At 35.4% G+C, this 17,755-nt stretch overlaps 1 protein-coding gene and 1 non-coding gene across 5 annotated transcripts in view; both read right to left on the reverse strand.

Moving 5' to 3' along the window:
- js (jiangshi) overlaps positions 1-17,755 on the reverse strand; it is a 273,171-nt gene that overhangs the window by 116,419 nt on the left and 138,997 nt on the right. The window lies entirely within an intron of this gene.
- On the reverse strand, positions 12,281-12,353 carry TRNAK-UUU (transfer RNA lysine (anticodon UUU)). Its single transcript has one exon. It is a non-coding gene; the product is annotated as a tRNA-Lys (tRNA).

Below are 17,755 nucleotides of genomic sequence, written 5' to 3' on the forward strand. Positions count from 1 at the left end.
ATTAGCAACACTAAGGGATACTATCATCTCTAAGCCGATACTAAGCAGTCACTTGTATGTAAACAAATCAATCATTATGTCTACACATATGTATATACACACAACGGAGAGATACGCACAAACACAAGCATATATGTGAGATACTGACAAAAGTATGCAATCATCGGTGGAAGTATTACTCACATATACACGCGCATATGGCTATGCGAGAGGCTATAAATGTGCATCTGTAGTTTATAGCTAGTAAGTTTATAGCTGGTAACTAATAGCGTTTTCTTTTCTGAAATTGAAATTGCTGCCTAAGTAAATGGTAAAGCCTTAATAGAGTTACACGTACCCCAGAATATTGTCAACAGTTATAGTGCATACAAAGAACATTTCAACTCACCATATTCACTCATATCACAAAGCACACAAAAAGTTTGCGCATTGCGCATGTAAACATTAGATCAGCTCTTTTTTATGGGCAATTCTTACGTCATTTTGTTTTAGCTCTTGTTTTTTTCTCCCTTTCTTTCATTCACTCAAACAGTCAACTGTGACGTAGATGCGCAGAACGAAGCTATCTGGGTAGGTGATTTGTGTACTCATATTAACACAGTATATGTGAAACTTAAGAGCGAACTGAGAGTTTCACACAGTTGCACTGCCACACCGCCATTTTTTACAGGGTAAAAGTGTAACGCTTTTGCGTTGCGACCAGGCAAAAATTTTCACAAAAGAACGAAATACCGCGTAAAGGCGATGCCTGTTTTTTAGAATAGAACAACAACCCTTGCGCGGCGTACAAAAGCCATAACACTATAGCCAGAAAAGAAAACGGCATAAGTAGTGAATTTTAGAAGAAGAAACGCCTAGAAGTATGCGAACGAGACAGCAGAGAGTATAAAAGGAGCAAAAGTTACTTACCTTTCGCAATCAGTTCGATTTAAGCACGCTATCAGTTGCGAAGTATAAGTGTTATTGTGAAATATTTTCAAAGTAGTATAATAAAGACCATTTTGCATTATTGAATATTGGAGTTATTTCTTCAACAGTTTAGCGATACGAACGTTAGTAGAAGATTACAAATAAGCGGAATTTCCCTAAATTCATTACAATTGGTGTCAGAAGAGGAATTGTTGAATAAATTCCGAAGATTGGGAATACAACTTGGACATGGCAAAGTTGAGTGAATTGACGATCCAGCAACTGAAAGAGGAGTTGGAATTCCGTGGATTGGCTACTATTGGCAATAAAACCCAGTTACAAAGACGACTAAGTGTTGCTATGGTATTTGAAGGAATCAATGCTGACCAGCATGTCTTTTATTCTGATAACGACAAAACAACAACAAAAATGGAAGAAAAAAACGAAACACCGCAGACAGTGACGACCACAATATCTGCACAAACATCGACAATGGCATCTCAGCTGGAGTCGCAGGAGGCACGCATTTCAGAAATGGCGTCGCGAATGTCATCTCAATTGGAAGAACACAAGACATATATGTCATTTCAACTGAAAGCGCAAGAGGCACGTATATCTGGAATGTCGAGACAAATTTCGGAACAGGTATCATCGCAGCTCTTTGCGAAACTGGAAGAGCAGGATGCAAAAATTTTACAACTCGAGGACAAAATTGATGCCGAGATATAAGCGTTGAAAGGTCTTATGCAACAGTTACAACTAAATCGCCCAGCTGTTCCAGCGAGCAATCCGCAGGTAAGAACTCCATCTTTTAACGGCTCTGTTCCTTTCCAAGTTTCAATTTGAGAAGACGTTAGCAGTGAACAACTGGAATGCTGAAGATCTTACAGAATATTCCAGAGTACGAACGGAGCAATTATGAAGCATTGATGGCCGCTATCGAGAGACGTTATGGAAGCGAGCATAGAAAACAGATATACCAAAAAGCGAATGAGACTTTGCAGGAGTTTGCATCGGATGTTGAAAGATTGGCTCATCTTGCAATTATAGATATTGCCAAACGTTATTATAGGTACATAAATTTAATTATAGATTGGTATTGTTTAACGCTAGCAATGCATTAATACACGACATAGTGTATTTAAACAACAACATAGTTTATTTGAGGATAAGTAATAAATAAGGGCCGCTTTAACCTTCTTCAGTTAAGTTAGATTTTACCTGTAACAAAGCAATCTATCAGATAGCTTCATTTGATGCTTTCGTTTTCACCAAAACAGGGTGGCCAGCTCCCGGTTAAATCAATAATTGTAAATATTTTCCAGAACAAACCAGAAAAATATTTTGTGAATACACGAAAACTATTCAAAATCAGAGAACGTACCAATAACAATAGAGAACCGCCAACAGAACGAAACGGTAAACCATCAAATCGCAGGGATGGTAATTCACCATTGGGGAAATGTGGCATCAAATTCGTCAATTCTAACGCTAGAAAGATATTATTTTGATATAATAACCACACTTTCACAATTTTTTAACCTTTTTAATTACTTTTTTGTGAAATTTCAATGAAAACACAGCGTTTTCTTCAGGTAGGTAATGTAGTGAATTACCTGCCACCAGTTTGACAATTTCTATTGCTGTCCATCGACGTCTATTTTTAAAATGCTGACTTTAGTTTACACTGTTTGCTTGCACTTAACTGAGACTCGAAGCTTCAGTTAGCATGGAGAAACGAAAAGTTCATTATTTTAAAAATAAGTGACTAACTGAAGATGGTGTAAACGGCCCTAAGACAGTATCCATAATTGCCTAATAAGGATGGTTATCACCATCTTTGATTAACGCTAACTGACACTTTATTTGACAGAAATAGTTCGGTGACCTTTCAGATAAAGTTCCAGTTAGCGTTAACTGGAGAAAGTGAAAACGAACCTGAAAGAGTAACCCGTGTAAAATGAAATCCTCCAAGGAAAGCTGCTTCTTGTGAGGATTTTAGCTAGCTAGAAATCGTTAGTTAGAATGTGTGTATGTACTCCTTTGAATATGGCATTACCAAAGATTTCTTTTTGCATTATCTTAAGTATGTTTTCTAATGCAACACCACTGACAGAAAAAGGCTGGTAAAACAACCAAATTACGAGTCAATATCAACCGATAATTCTGCCAAATTGATCCATCGCAAACAGCTGTTGAATCAACTTCGCACAAACTCTTGATCGGTTCAACTGTCGAACCCGCAAACAAAAAGTTCATTCAATTAAACCACAGATCTGCTAAAAAAAAAAGACACACACACACTACAATACAACGGAGCGATCTCCGCTTGGGCCCACTTGCAGAACTGCAAGTTAATTTTTTAACTCAGATTCAATCTCACATCAGGGGTTAAACTCATACATATTTGAAAAAAAATTGTTTAACTCTGAGCTCAAAAAAAAATAACTATTGATGTTGTTTTTTCCAAGCATCGAGCCCAGGATTTTTTGGTGTGGTAGGCGTAGCGCGCTACCATCGCACCACGGCGGTCGCCTAAATCTCTAGAATGAAAAATGACACTGAAGTTGGCACAACGCCGAAACCGATTTTTGTCTCCAAACCAAATTTAAGAAGAGATGACAGAAAATCGTTCCAATAAACATCCATTGAAAACTGCTTATCAGAAAAACATAACAATAACTTAGTTCAGGTAAAAACTACTTTACACCTTTCTATCCATATTGCAATTTTTCCAATGAAGAAGATATGTAAAGTATATTAAACGCGGAATTCTAATCGGATATTTTCGCCATTGTATTGCCATTGGGTTCTCAACTTCGTATGAGGTATCAAGTCTTTATCCCAATGGAAAGTCTCTCAGAAGTTGATCGCACAATGCTCCGATCCTTATAAATTATTTAACTACTAAAACTTTTTTTTATTTATTTATCTAAAAAAAATTTTGTAATATAAATTTTTAATAGGGCCTAAGCCATGTTCAAAATCTCATGTCTCTAATTTATCGGAAAGTTTCTTAGAACTCATTCGCCAAACTCTCAATTTCGCACGATTTTTTTAAATATCACGATAGGTGGCACTGGGCCTAGCTAAAGTTTTTTCCCTCATGTTGCAGTTTCACGTTTCTAGCTCAGTAGTCAGTTTCTCAAAAATCGATTGCAAGGTTTCCCAATTTTGTGTTAAAATTTTCAGGTTTTCTCAGGTAGTGAGATATCTTTACCATCAGAATTTTCAACCGAAGGGCCATTTTTTACATTTTTACCAAAAATTGTTTTTTCTCTTAAGTATTTTAGACTCACTGGAATGGAAAGATTCAAAGATTTCAATATCTTTCAATATCTTTTAAGCGATCAAACTAACAAAGAAGAAACAAGTAAGGAAGGCTAAGTTCGAGTGTAACAGCACATTACGTACTCAGCTGAGAGCTTTGGAGGCAAAATAAGGGAAAATCAACATGTTAGAAAATGAACCTAGGGCAACCCTGGAATGCGTTTGTACGATATGGGTATCAAATGAAAGGTGGTAATGAGTACTTTAAAATGGAGTGGGCCTTGGTTCTATAGGTGTATGACTTTTCGAGGTATCGCCATAAAGGTGGACCAGGGGTGACTCTAGAATGTGTTTGTACGATATGGGATCAAATTAAAGGTATTAATGAGTGTTTTAAAAGGGAGTGGCCCTTAGTTGTATATGTGAAGGCGTTTTCGACATATCGACCAAAATGTGGACCAGGGTGACCCAGAACATCATCTGTCGGGTACCGCTACTTTATGTATATACTAGCAGACCCGGCAGATGTTGTTCTGTCCTAAATTAGTCTATCTGCATATATTTTAATAAGCTTTTTCCGTCTAACTCTGCCCTTCCCTCTCTAAACTTTTTCATAATCTCTACTCTTTTTCATAATCTTTGTATTCACTGCTCCCTCCGTATTTTTCGCTTCATCTATCTCCATCTTCGTCTCATTCTATCTCTTTCTCACTCTCCTTCTCTCTTTTCTCTTCTCTCAAGTGTTTCTCTTCTTCTTTATCTCTTATTGCCAGTCCCAGAGGGTGGTATGTATTTTGTTCCAGCCCCATTCCGAGTCTCAGTCACAGTCCCATTCCTAGTCTCAGTCTAAGTCCCAGCCCTAGTCCTAATCTCAGTTCCAGTCCGTCTCTGGTCTAATTCCCGGAAAAAAGCATCGTAAATACTATATAGGCAAATTTGTATACCAAATTTCAGGCAAATCGAATAGGACGTATGTAAATAGAGATGTGTGTATTATTAATTCATGTTTTTATTTCGGCTTCGCATGCATATTGTGACGAATATTAGGAACACTAAGTGATACTATCATCTCTAAGCCGATACTAAGCATTCACTTGTATGTACATAAACAAATCAATCATTATGTCTACACATATGTACATTCCAGCAGCGGAGAGATGCTCACAAAAGTATGCAATCATCAGCGAAGTATTTTTCACACATACACATGCATATATCTGAGATGCTCACAAAAGTAGGTAATCATTTGTGCAAGTATCACTCACATATACACGCGCATATGAGAAGCTATAAACGTGTATCTGTAGTTTATAGCTGGTGAGTTTGTAGCTGGTAAACAAGCAGTAAATTCTAGAAACGCCTAGAAATATGCAAACGAGGAAACCGAAGAGTATTAAAGCAAAACCATCTGAAGCATGGAATCAGTTTGATTGAAGCGAGCTATTGGTTGTGAAGTATCAGTGTTATTGTGAAGTACATTAATAAAGGCCATTTTACATTATTGAATATTAGAGTTATTTATTCAACAGTTTAGCGATACGAACGTTAGCAGAAGATTTGGAATAAGCGGAATTGCACTAAATTCGGTACAATATTTATCAGTTTTGCCAGGTTGATGCGACTAAATCGAATATCACAATGAAAAGTAGTCTAAAGTTCTCAGCAACAGCTTTCGCTTGATATCCATAATACAAACACATTCTACGAGTATCCGAGTCCATGTTTTGGCCAATATTTCGAGAGCCCTAGTCACCTACCGGTGTAAAACTTACTCCGTACTAAAGCACACATCAACAGCTTTCATTTGATATCCATAATACACACACATTCTACGGGTATCCGAGTCCATGTTTTGGCCTATATCTCGAGACCCTACACTCAGAGAAAAAATCGTTCTAAAACGAACGAAACAAGTTCAAAATTAAGAACATTCGTTGACAAAAGTCTGTTAAGTACGTTTTTTCTTAACTGCACTACTTGTGCTTAAAATAAGACTTTTCGTTCTCACGCTTCGAGAACGACTTGTGGTCGATTTAACAGTTTTCGTTCTCAATTCAAGAACGGTTTGGGCTTGCTAATTGATGGGACGGGAAAGTATTTTTTTCAATAAGTAGCCATTTATTTTTTATTAATAATAATTTTTTCGTCATAAATAAAAAATATTTATAACAAAAAAATTTTTATTACAGTCCAAAAATTTAAGAAAAAATGCATAATATGCATTATTCTTATGTTTCTCTTATTAAGAAATTATTCTTATTTGAAAATGAAATCTGCATATATACTTAAAACATTTCATAACAAGTTTGAGAATTATCTGTGCATAAGTGAATGGAAAAATAATTGAACGAAAAATAAAAGTTAAAAAATTGCTTTAAAAAATTTTATAGTTTGACGGTGATCGAACTCGCGCCACGCGATTGCAACCACATCATCATAACCGCTGGGCCACTACAACTGTTTGAAAGGTTGCGCCAAATGTTGTATTTAAAATTGTAGCACACACGAATTTTACCGTTTCTTTTTACTTGAACTTAATTTAATAACATTGTTCTTAATTTAAGAACATTGTTCTCATTAATAGAACATTTGTTCATGTTTTAAGACCAGCCGTTCTCTTTTCAAGAAAATGGTTGTCAGTTCAAGAACAAGGTTGTTGTTTTGAGAACAGGTCGGTCGTGTTTCAAGAACAAAAAAGTAAGAACATGAAAATCTTGAATTGAGTCCGGTGGTGCTGGATTTTAGAACGGGGTTTTTCTCTGAGTGTAGTTACCTAGCGGTGTAAAACTTTCTATGTACTAAAGCACACATCAACAGCTTTCATTTGATATCCATAATACACACACATTTTACGGGTATCCGAGTTCATGTTTTGGCCTATATCTCGTTACCTTGATCCACGTGTTGGCCTATATCTCGAGACCCTAGTCACCGATAAGTATGAAAACTACCCTGTACTGAAGCACTCATCAGCAGCTTCAATTTGATATCCATAATGTAAAAACACTATCAAAGCGTTCACGGGCCCACGTTTTGGCCTATATCTCGAGACCTTAGTTACCCAGGGGTATGAAAATTACCCTCTACTAAAGCACTCATCAACAGCTTCCATTTGATATCCATATTCTATAAACACATTCTAGGGGTACCCTTTCCCATGTTTTGGCCTATATCTCGAGACCCTGTACGTTGATCGCAACCAAACCTATATGCAAACCACGGCGTGAGGTATACGCAACTTATGTGAAAGTTTGAACAAAATCGACCGTATAGTTTTTGCTTCTATAAGCCTCACACAAACGGACATTAATTTTTATATATATAAGAAGAAGAAGATGTAATACCACGAACAATATTCCTGCCATGAGTCCAAGGGCTTTTGATTTCGTTCTGCAGAACTTTTTCATTTTCTTCTACTTAATATGGTAGATGTCACACCCATTTTACAAAGTTTTTTCTAAAGCTATATTTTGCGGCAATAAACCAATCCCATCACCATGTTTCATCCGTATTTGATATAGAATTATGGCATTTTTTCATTTTTCGAAATTTTCGATATCGAAAAAGTGGGCGTGGTCATAGTCAGATTTCGCCTATTTTTAATACCAAGATAAAGCGAGTTCAGACAAGTTCGTGAACTAAGTTTAGTAAATATATATCGATTTTTGCTCAAGTTATCATGTCAACGGCCGAGCAGAAGGACAGACGATCGACTGTGTATAAAAACTAGGCGTGGCTTCAACCGATTTCGCCCATTTTTGCAGAAAACAGTTATCGCCATAGAAGCTATGCCCTTACCAAATTTCACAGGGAGTGGTAAATTTTTGTTCGATTTATGGCATTAAAAGTATTCTATAAAAATTAAATAAAAAAGGGCGGAGCCACGCCCATTTTGAAATTTTATTTTATTTTTGTATTTTGTTGCATCATATCATTACTGGAGTTGAATGTTGACATAATTTGCTTATATATTGTAAAGATATATTTTTTGTTAAAATTTGGCTTTTAAAATTTTTTTTAAAAAGTGGGCGTGGTCTTTTTCCAATTTTGCTAATTTTTATTAACACATATAGTAATAGGAGTAATGTTCCTACCAAATTTCATCATAATATCTTCAACGACTACCAAATTTCAGTTTGCAAAACTTTTAAATTACCTTCTTTTAAAATTGGGCGGTGCCACGCCCATTTTCCAAAATTTTACTAATTTTCTATTCTGCGTCATAAGGTCAACGCCCCTACTAAGTTTCCTAGCTTTTTCTGTCTTTGGTAATGAATTATCCCACTTTTCCGGTTTTTCGAAATTTTCGTTATCGAAAAAGGATCGTGGTTATAGTCCGAATTCGTTCATTTTAAACATCGGGTTTACGGACAGACGGACGGACATGGCTAAATTAATTTCTTTTTTCGCCCAGATCATTTTGATATATAGAAGTCTATATCTATCTCGATTAGTTTATGCCGTTACGGGGTGCCGTTATGCGAACAAAATTAATATACTCTGTGAGCTCTGCTCAGATGAGTATAAAAATAACTGATTCACGCACGATGCATACGACTTCTTTACTAAATCTTTGTAAATTTGATCGCTTACTAGATATTGCAATCTTTGAATTGTATGTCTCACAATTGGTAAAATTTTCCGAACTTTTCGATTCCGGTCAGAAAAACGCAAGTCACAGTACAAAAATTTCGGTATAACTTTTCGTTTGGTAAGAATGTCAAAACAAAGTAAAAAAATCTATATCTTTTCCAATCTTTGAGAATCGTTTTGTTGTCACGGGGCTATCTTTAGCTTCGGAAATAAAGGGGACGTGTATACTTTTCGAACTTGGCATATATGTTCCATCGCGGAACCCATACAAGTTGGCAGCAGGGTGACATACATACATATCAACCTACATACATACACATTCCATTAGCATATTTTGGTTTTTTCAATGATTTTATGTCAAACTCGTACTGCGTCAGAAGTTGCAATGTCAAATCAGATAATGAAGTACAATCAACTAATTTTTATCCAATCTTCCTAAGATGAAAAAAACGAAAGCAATCGACCGAGCTGTGATGAGTGACAATCGGCTCACATGCGAGCTTTGAACACCGATTTCTCAAAAAGTTGTATGAAGCCCAAAAAATATATATCATCGGTCCATTTGCGAAACCATCTATCGAAAAATTGCAAAACCACCTAAAACCAACATGTGGCAAACTTGAAATCTCTTAGCCCTTAGCTTAGTGCATCCAGCTGCATCCAAAAAAATCATTAACGTTCATATTTGAAAATCAATTTTGTAGCCTAACCGTTAAATTGAATTTGGACTTCAAAATTCACTTACAATCTAAATGTTCTAACATATTTAGAAAAATTCTAAAGAAGAGGATGTAAAAAAGGTTTTTGCCTGTCCTAAAAAATTCAAATGCCGACTTATTTTGTTTTGTTTCAAATTCAAATGCCATCAGATTTTGTAGTTGGTTGATATGTGGTTTTAAAAAGGCATCGACGATATAATATTATGTTGGCCTTGGTTCCAGGAGTACGTGGACCATGTACTGAAACGTAATTTTGTATCAGTCTTGATGATTGCTGCCTTCGAAACATTATTCCAAAAATAACACTGGCTTACAGCCAAAATTCACCAGAGACACCATTATGAGATATGTAAAATCACACCCTGATTTCGAAATTCAAGGTTATTTTTAATTCTATGGTAACGTTTTTCAGATATTTAGGAATAACGGTTTTTCAAATAAAAAAAAAAAAATCGGTCCAATCATATACTATATCTCAAGAACGAAATGAGAAATTCCAAAAAGTTTTAAAGCTTTTAAAAGGTAATAAAATTTTCTATAAACTGTGCATACAACACTTTTTGCTAGGCCCAGCAGATTCAAAGATACCGAACAATCATTACGGATTTTTTCCATTTTTTTTGTAAAGATATAAAAAATGTGTATTTTGGGAAGAAGGATCTCGAAAACTTTTTATTTTTTTGCAGATTTGTTTTTTTCTCTCTAAGCTCTGTTTTGTTAGAAAAAAAAGCTTTCATTCAACAAAATCGATGAACTAATACAAAAGTTATAAGCATTCATGTAAATATTCCCATTTAATACTTAAGTACCCTACTGGTACATATGGGTTAGTATTCGTATATCAGTTAGCTAGCGAATAATAACACATATGTACCAGTACGGTACTTAAGTATTAAATGGATATATTTACTTGAATGCTTATAACTTTTGTATTAGTCTATCGATTTTGTTGAATGAAAGCTTATCTTTTTTTGTAATAAAACAGAGCTTAGAGAGAAAAAAAAATCTGCAAAAAAATAAAAAGTTTTCGAGATCCTTCCTCGTAAAATACAAATTTTTTTTTATTTTTACAAAAAAATGCAAAAAATCCGTAATGATTGTTTGTTATCTTTGAATCTGTAGGGCCTAGCAAAAAGTGTTGTATGTACAGTTTATAACAAATTGTATTACCTTTTAAAAGCTTTAAACTATTTTAGAATTGCTCAGTTCGTTCTTGAGATATAGTAGTAGTAATTTGTTTTATTAAACAGAATCTTGTTTTTTACAAAGTTGATTACAATATAAAATTTTTTTTTTAAACTAAATTTTGGCGTAATGCCGTCGTTTTATAGATACTTGGAATAAGTTTTTCTGTACACTATATAATAAAATATTTCTTAAATATAAGTTTCAGAATATCTCTTCTAAAATTTGCTTCCTATATTTTAATGTTGATTTAACGTACTGATTCAATGTGATCCAGTTTTTACCACTTAGGTATTCATTAATCTCTTGGTGTGTTAATAAACTTTTTATAATATTCTATATTCCACCACCGGCCACCGTGGTGTGATGGTAGCGTGCTCCGCCTATCACACCGTATGCCCTGGGTTCAACTCCCGGGCAAAGCAACATCAAAATTTTAGAAATAAGATTTTTCAATTAGAAGAAAATTTTTCTAAGCGGGGTCGCCCCTCGGCAGTGTCTGGCAAGCGCTCCGATTGTATTTCTGCCATGAAAAGCTCTCAGTGAAAACTCATCTGCCTTGCAGATGCCGTTCGGAGTCGGCATAAAACATGTAGGTCCCGTCCGGCCAATTTATAGGGAAAAATCAAGAGGAGCACGACGCAAATTGGAAGAGAAGCTCGGCCTTAGATCTCTTCGGAGGTTATCGCGCCTTACATTTATTTTTTTTTTATATTCCATAAGTACGGGAGAAGTACCCAGAAAGTGCAAAATGTTTTCTTCGTTTCCTGATTTGCAAATTGGACAGCGATTATCTGGATGCTCAAGATGAGGTTCATAATTTAGTTTCAATTGTTCTCCTCTTACGCGAACGAAATTGCTGATCGCATATATGCTAAATTCATCTCTAAAATAATTAAGCTCACAAAGATTATGTTCGTGGACGGGGTAAGTTCGTCTTACTTTGCTAGCTTGAGCTTTTAACAGAAAATGTTCCCTTTTCACTGAGATATATATGATTAAGTGGACCCAATTTTTTTTTTTTTTGAAAAAACCGTATTCGTTATTGATTTTCGGAATCAGGGGGTGATTTTACATAGGAATTGCATAATGGCGTCTCTGGTGCAGAAAAAAATTAGAATTTGTGATCCAGTGTAATTGGAAATAAAACCTGCTGATTTGCTTTTCTGCGCTCGGATAATAAGATAGTTTAGCTCAACTAATGAAACCTTCAAGTTTCCTATACGTTGAAAAAAAAAAAATGATGGTACATTTGTTCAAGGTAATACCCGATTTCTAAAAAATCCAAAATCCAAATAAAAACTAAACAGAAATTGTGGGTATGCTTTTCGAAACTAATACTCACCGGCTTGCCTGAAGCCTTTTCTATACACAACAAAACGAATCAGATTCTTTACACCCTTACGCCAACCACAAGCTGCTCTTATAAACTGACTTAATTTCACCTACCTACGAAAAATTTAAATTGCATGCCAGACGATAATATTTTATTATATATGTAAATGTAAAATTTTTTTAAGTATAAATATTCTTTAAATACAAACTGCATCAAGTTATATTAAATTAATAAATAATAATAAAAAATAAAAAAAAAATTTTGGGTACGCCCGAGCAGGGACTTGAACCCTGGACCCTTGGATTAAAAGTCCAATGCTCTACCGACTGAGCTACCCGGGCACTTAATATTGCAATGGCTAATGCGCTTGTTGAGCGTTAGCAAGCGTGTATGGATTTCAGCAGCATGTATGTATAGTGATTTCGCTCTTTCGCCTTTAGTTGAAAAATGTGTGTGTTTGTAACGATAGAGAATGTTGATAATGCTTTTCGCCGCAATAAACATGTTGTGTCAACATTCTTGGAGAATAGCAATGCAATAGATATGAAATGTTCGAATTGTGTATTGACTGTTAGAGCAGGGGTGTGTAGGAAAGAGTAAAGAAATGTTAAGTTTATTTTTAATAGCAATAAACAAACTATAAGTACAGATTTATTGTAGCAATATAAACAGGTACATATGCATGTACATATATATACGAATCAAAGTTGATTCGGTCCATTGGACATTGCTCTGAATTGACTTTTTTGTGGCGTAGGTACCTAAATTCTTTCAAATTTGATTGATAGATAGTGAAAATATATGTAAATAAGTATATTACCTATATGAAGTGGGAAATATATGTAAAAATTTTTCCGCTAGTTGGCTCGGGGTCGCGATATTTTTTAAAGCCTTGTTTCGACTTTCTGCCTAAAAAACTCGGCTCGAACTTACATACATATGTGTAAAAATGAGCTAGCCAAAGGTTGATGATCCGACGGAAATCAAAAATTTTGCGTCTGTCAAGAGATATTTGCAAATAAAATGAAAATTTCCATGTGGTTGTTGTAATTTTGATGATTTGGTGTACCCACAAAAAAACTGTGAATAGAAGTGTTTTGCGCTGATTTCATTTTGATCTCCAAACCGGCGCGCCGCGGCGTTGGACCCACCCAGGGTGATTTTAAATAAGCGCTGCCCAAGACCGCCAATGCAGAACGGTATTCTGCGCAAAATTACTAGATATATGTAGATACCAACCCGGTCCGGAGGCATTTTTCGGTTTTTCATGAATATCTTTTAATAGACGCAAAATTTTATTTCCGTTTTCGTGTTCATGATCCTGGATCCTAAACGAGTGTATTGATAAATCCTCTCGATATTTTTATTCAAATTAATCAAATGTATTAATCGATTTTTTATAGGGGCCAGTAAATTGCTTAGTCCCGGACCCGGATTTTGTTTAAATGTGAGGGCATATGGGAGTGCTATGAACATTTTTTTTATATTCAAATTGTGAGTTTGTGTCTGTACCTACTCTTCAGGGCAAAACAAAAACAAAAGTGCTATAAGTGTATAGGGGTTGGGCAGCTCTGATAAATTATGATCAATAAATATGTTTTATTTTTTCGTTGGCATTAAAAGTTGTAATTTTAATAGTATTTAGAGTAGATATTATTGATTCCTTTGCTTTATTATTATTAAGCTGGTAGAGACAACTTTGTCCATCTACAACAAAGCAGGTCAGCAATCTCTTTCAAAAAAAAAAAGCTGACACCTATTGACTATGTTTTTAATAAACTGTTTATCCCAATTCAGTCGAATTTTCCACCGAAATGTACCAAGGTCACTTATCGAGCAAAGCCTTCAAACTTTAATCTGCTATGTTTTGCATAATTTAGGATAATATGCCGGCTTATAAGCAGCTCGTTTTTGGGCTATCTACTGTTGCATTGCTGAAAATTTGGCCGAATAGGTTCGTTTACAGTTTGGTTCAGCTTTTGCAATACACTAGGCCATTTAGGTTCATCAAAAACTCGCCTTGGTTACCACGTTAATGTTGGTTTACATAATTTCGAAAAACTAAAGGGCTTTATCTGGTAAATGGCCTAAGTAGGCAATTTAAAAGTAAAGTCCCTCTGCATTCGACGCGCCTTGATCACCCATAGATCAGTATTATCAGGTACCATATAGGAAAACCCCCCAAGCTACCTGGCTTTGTCCTAATCAAAAATCCCTTATATGCTTCAATGAATCCTCCCATTATTTGCTTAGCTTGGCCTGCTATTCGTATTTGGCACAATTCACAAGAGCATACATTTATATAGTAACCTACACATTTTTTTGGTAATTAAATATTTCGCCACATTCTTATGTCCGCTGCAAAGAAAAATCGTTTCCAAAGAAGTTGTCAAGAGGACAGGGCCGTACCGGAGGTCGTGAGAGCCCTTGGGCAAAATTCACAGGAGGCCCTTTTTCTCAAAAAAAAAAAAGAGGTTATATGACACAGAAGGTTTTGTTTGTTGGATATTTTTATATTATGTTGCATACATAGTTTCTTTACATACATACTTTTTGACAGCCATATTGTCGTACTATTTGTGTTACAAAAAAATAAATATTCTTATATCACTACATTTGAATAGTAAATTAGTGATTAATACTCAATGTAAAACCTTCGAAACATTATAACTTCAAATCTTCTTGCACATATTGTGAGTTCCTTGTGTCTCTCATTCTAGAAAAGTTTTTTTCTACTTTTCATACTCGTAAAATCATCGATTGTTCTTAAAAATCAATTTTCCGAGCTCTTTCATTTTCAATAGATAGGACTGCCAGTCCACTTAATCGTTTATTACTCATCGAGCTTCGCAAATAATTTTTGATCAAGTTTAATTTTGAAAACAATCGTTCAGCGGTGACAGTTGTTGCTGGGATGGTCAAGAACAGTATGCTAGCAGTATAAACATCTGAAAAATTTTATATCAATGAACTGTTTTCAATTGCAAGAAAATCTGCCAGCTCTTTGATTGTTTTCATTTGACTTAGTTTTCAAGTTTTTCTAAGTGTACGCCTTGAGTGAAAATGAAGAACTGTAATGAGAGTTTCATATCATACAAGGTTCTAGCTAGCGTACTGTATGAAAGACTGGTATATCTAATATCGGCCAGATCTTCATAATGTGGCAGATCCTAGAGAAGACTCACGACAAGAGAATCGGAACTCACCATCTCTTTGTCGCCTTTAAAGCAGCCTATGACAGCGCGAAAAGAAGTATAATAAGCGAGCCGAGAGTTCTGCCTTCTTTGGATAAGATAAGAGGCGGCAAATGAGGACAAAACTTACGCTCTACAAGTAGGCTCTTTCAGTGCTCGAGAGAAAAGTTCACCGAAAGATTTATGGTTTGGTCTGTGATGCCTATGGCGAGTATCGAAGTAATATAATGTTCATCTGCATATATGAAGATAACGGAGCGCTGGCTAAGTCATTCTTATACACGAAAGCGCTACGGCAAAGAAAGTATTTTAGTTGACACCGTAGTGTGGAAGAAGAGAAAGGGGGAGACCTACACTGAGTTGGAAGTGGTAGGTGGAAAAAGACTTGAACTCCCTTGATGCTCCCACACAGCGTCAGTTATGGCGAAACTTGTTACGAAACGGCCTAAATTGCTCAGACGTCAATAAATGATGATGATGATGGGCATATCATTTCATTAATTTAACGTTCTATATTTGGCGAGTTTATTTTTGAAGCTGCCAGTGAAATATATTCCGTGGTCCATCATAAAAACAACTTTCCTTGCATTGTTTTTCGCGCACCCTAATACCCAGACATATGTATGCATATGGATATTCTTTACATGAAATGTGATACCTTCCTGAAAAACCAATTAGAAGCGTCAACGACTTTGGAAACATATTTTTTTCATCTCAATTCCCTATGGCGTGAAAAATAACTTTTGTCTTGAATCATATATAACTAGTGGAAAGATGTGACTAGTGAATTATGTGGATACCAAACACTTGTTTTTGCCATAACCAAAGAAGACAAGCACATACCTCCAATTAGCTACTAATACCGGGGAATAACCTACAGCGAAACTAATCATAAATACATGAATATTTTTTTGGTGCCTCTGTATAAACAAAGCCAAAATATATAGTTAGAAGTACATAGTTATATGATTTAAGCAGGCTGACTTGTTGACATACAAAAATTACATATATGTAAGTGTGTAGATAAGTACATGCAGGCAGGAAGTTATAAAAGTTCGATAAAATGCAGCGTTCGCATATATACCAGTGTCTTTCCGACAGAGTGGGATCGAGTACGATTCCAATTCATAGGGGCTCTCGATTGAAATAGGCTTCGGATTTGGGTTCTGGCTCTTTGGAGATATATAAAACTCGATGACTGACTTACAGATAGGACGCCTTTCGCCTCTCACTTTCAATTTCCTGCTTTCTTTCACGTTTAGTGGCAACAGCTTTCAGCAGTGGAGATTGAGGTACCAAATTTACAGCAAAGAAATAGTTGTATGAAGATGTTTTCTCATTGCGGTCAACCCGAGAAAATGTTTTCGCAAAAAAATGCTTCGTTTCACCAGAGGCTAGTCATAACAAGTCAACATTGATCATACAACTCTGGAAAGAGTATATACTAGCGCTCTTGAAAATATTTGAATAATTCGATTAAAGAGTATTCGATTTTAGATTTCTTTCTAGGAATAGGCCTAATCTATTATTAAATAATAATGAAAATAATTACGACTTCATATGTATATCTTATGTTCAAAGAAGCCTAAGGTGCTAAAAGTGAGAAAAAATAAGTAATTTAGGTTAAATGTTTAAGCCGTTTGAGAAATCAGCTGCTGAACTATGTGGGTATAAATGACTATGGAAGTACTCTAAAAGAGTTCCCGAAAACATCACGAAATGACCAAAAATTTAATCCGAAATGACCACTTAAGAGTTCCGAAATATTCTGCAAAGATAAGCAGAAAAAATGGGTAAAATTACCCTGGAAGTATCTTAAAATAGTCCTCAAGTTCGTCATGAAATGCTCATAAAATGATTTCCAAATGACCCCGAAATAGTCTCAAAAACCATCCCGAAACTATCATGAAGTGATCCCTAAATGACATGGGGAGAATCCTGAAATAACCACAACTTGAACTCGACATGACTCTGAACGAACCACGAATTGTCCCCATATTATCTCGAAGCAACCTCAAAACCATCTCGAAATTACCCGGAAGTGATCCTGCAATGCCCCAACAAAACTCCGAGGTAGTCCCCAACATCATCAGGAATAGCAAATATATATAATATTGAAAAATATTGAATTTTTATGTTTAAAGTTTACCTATGTATATTTCAACAATCGAATTATTGTTTAGCAGCAATTATTTGAATAACAACAATCTTTTCAATAATTTACGATCTACGATTATTCGTTTTAACTAATAGAATTCTGAAAATCGAATATTAAAGCATTCGAATATTTGATTGAAGGAATATCATGAGCCAATTTGTAGGGAAAATCAAGAGGAGCACGACGCAAATTGGAAGAGAAGCTCGGCCTTAGATCTCTTCGGAGGTTATCGCACCTTACATTTATTTATTTTGTTTATTTTTAATATCATATCATACATATATACCTCAGTGCATTTATCGAACTTTTCTTATTCCCCCTCTAAAGCACAATCATCCATACAAATTTCGCGCGCTTTATCGGAGTAAGCATATTTGATATTTCGTCAGAC

Source organism: Eurosta solidaginis, chromosome 1 (genome assembly GCF_040869045.1).
Source record: "Eurosta solidaginis isolate ZX-2024a chromosome 1, ASM4086904v1, whole genome shotgun sequence".
NCBI classification, from domain to species: Eukaryota; Metazoa; Arthropoda; class Insecta; order Diptera; family Tephritidae; genus Eurosta; species Eurosta solidaginis.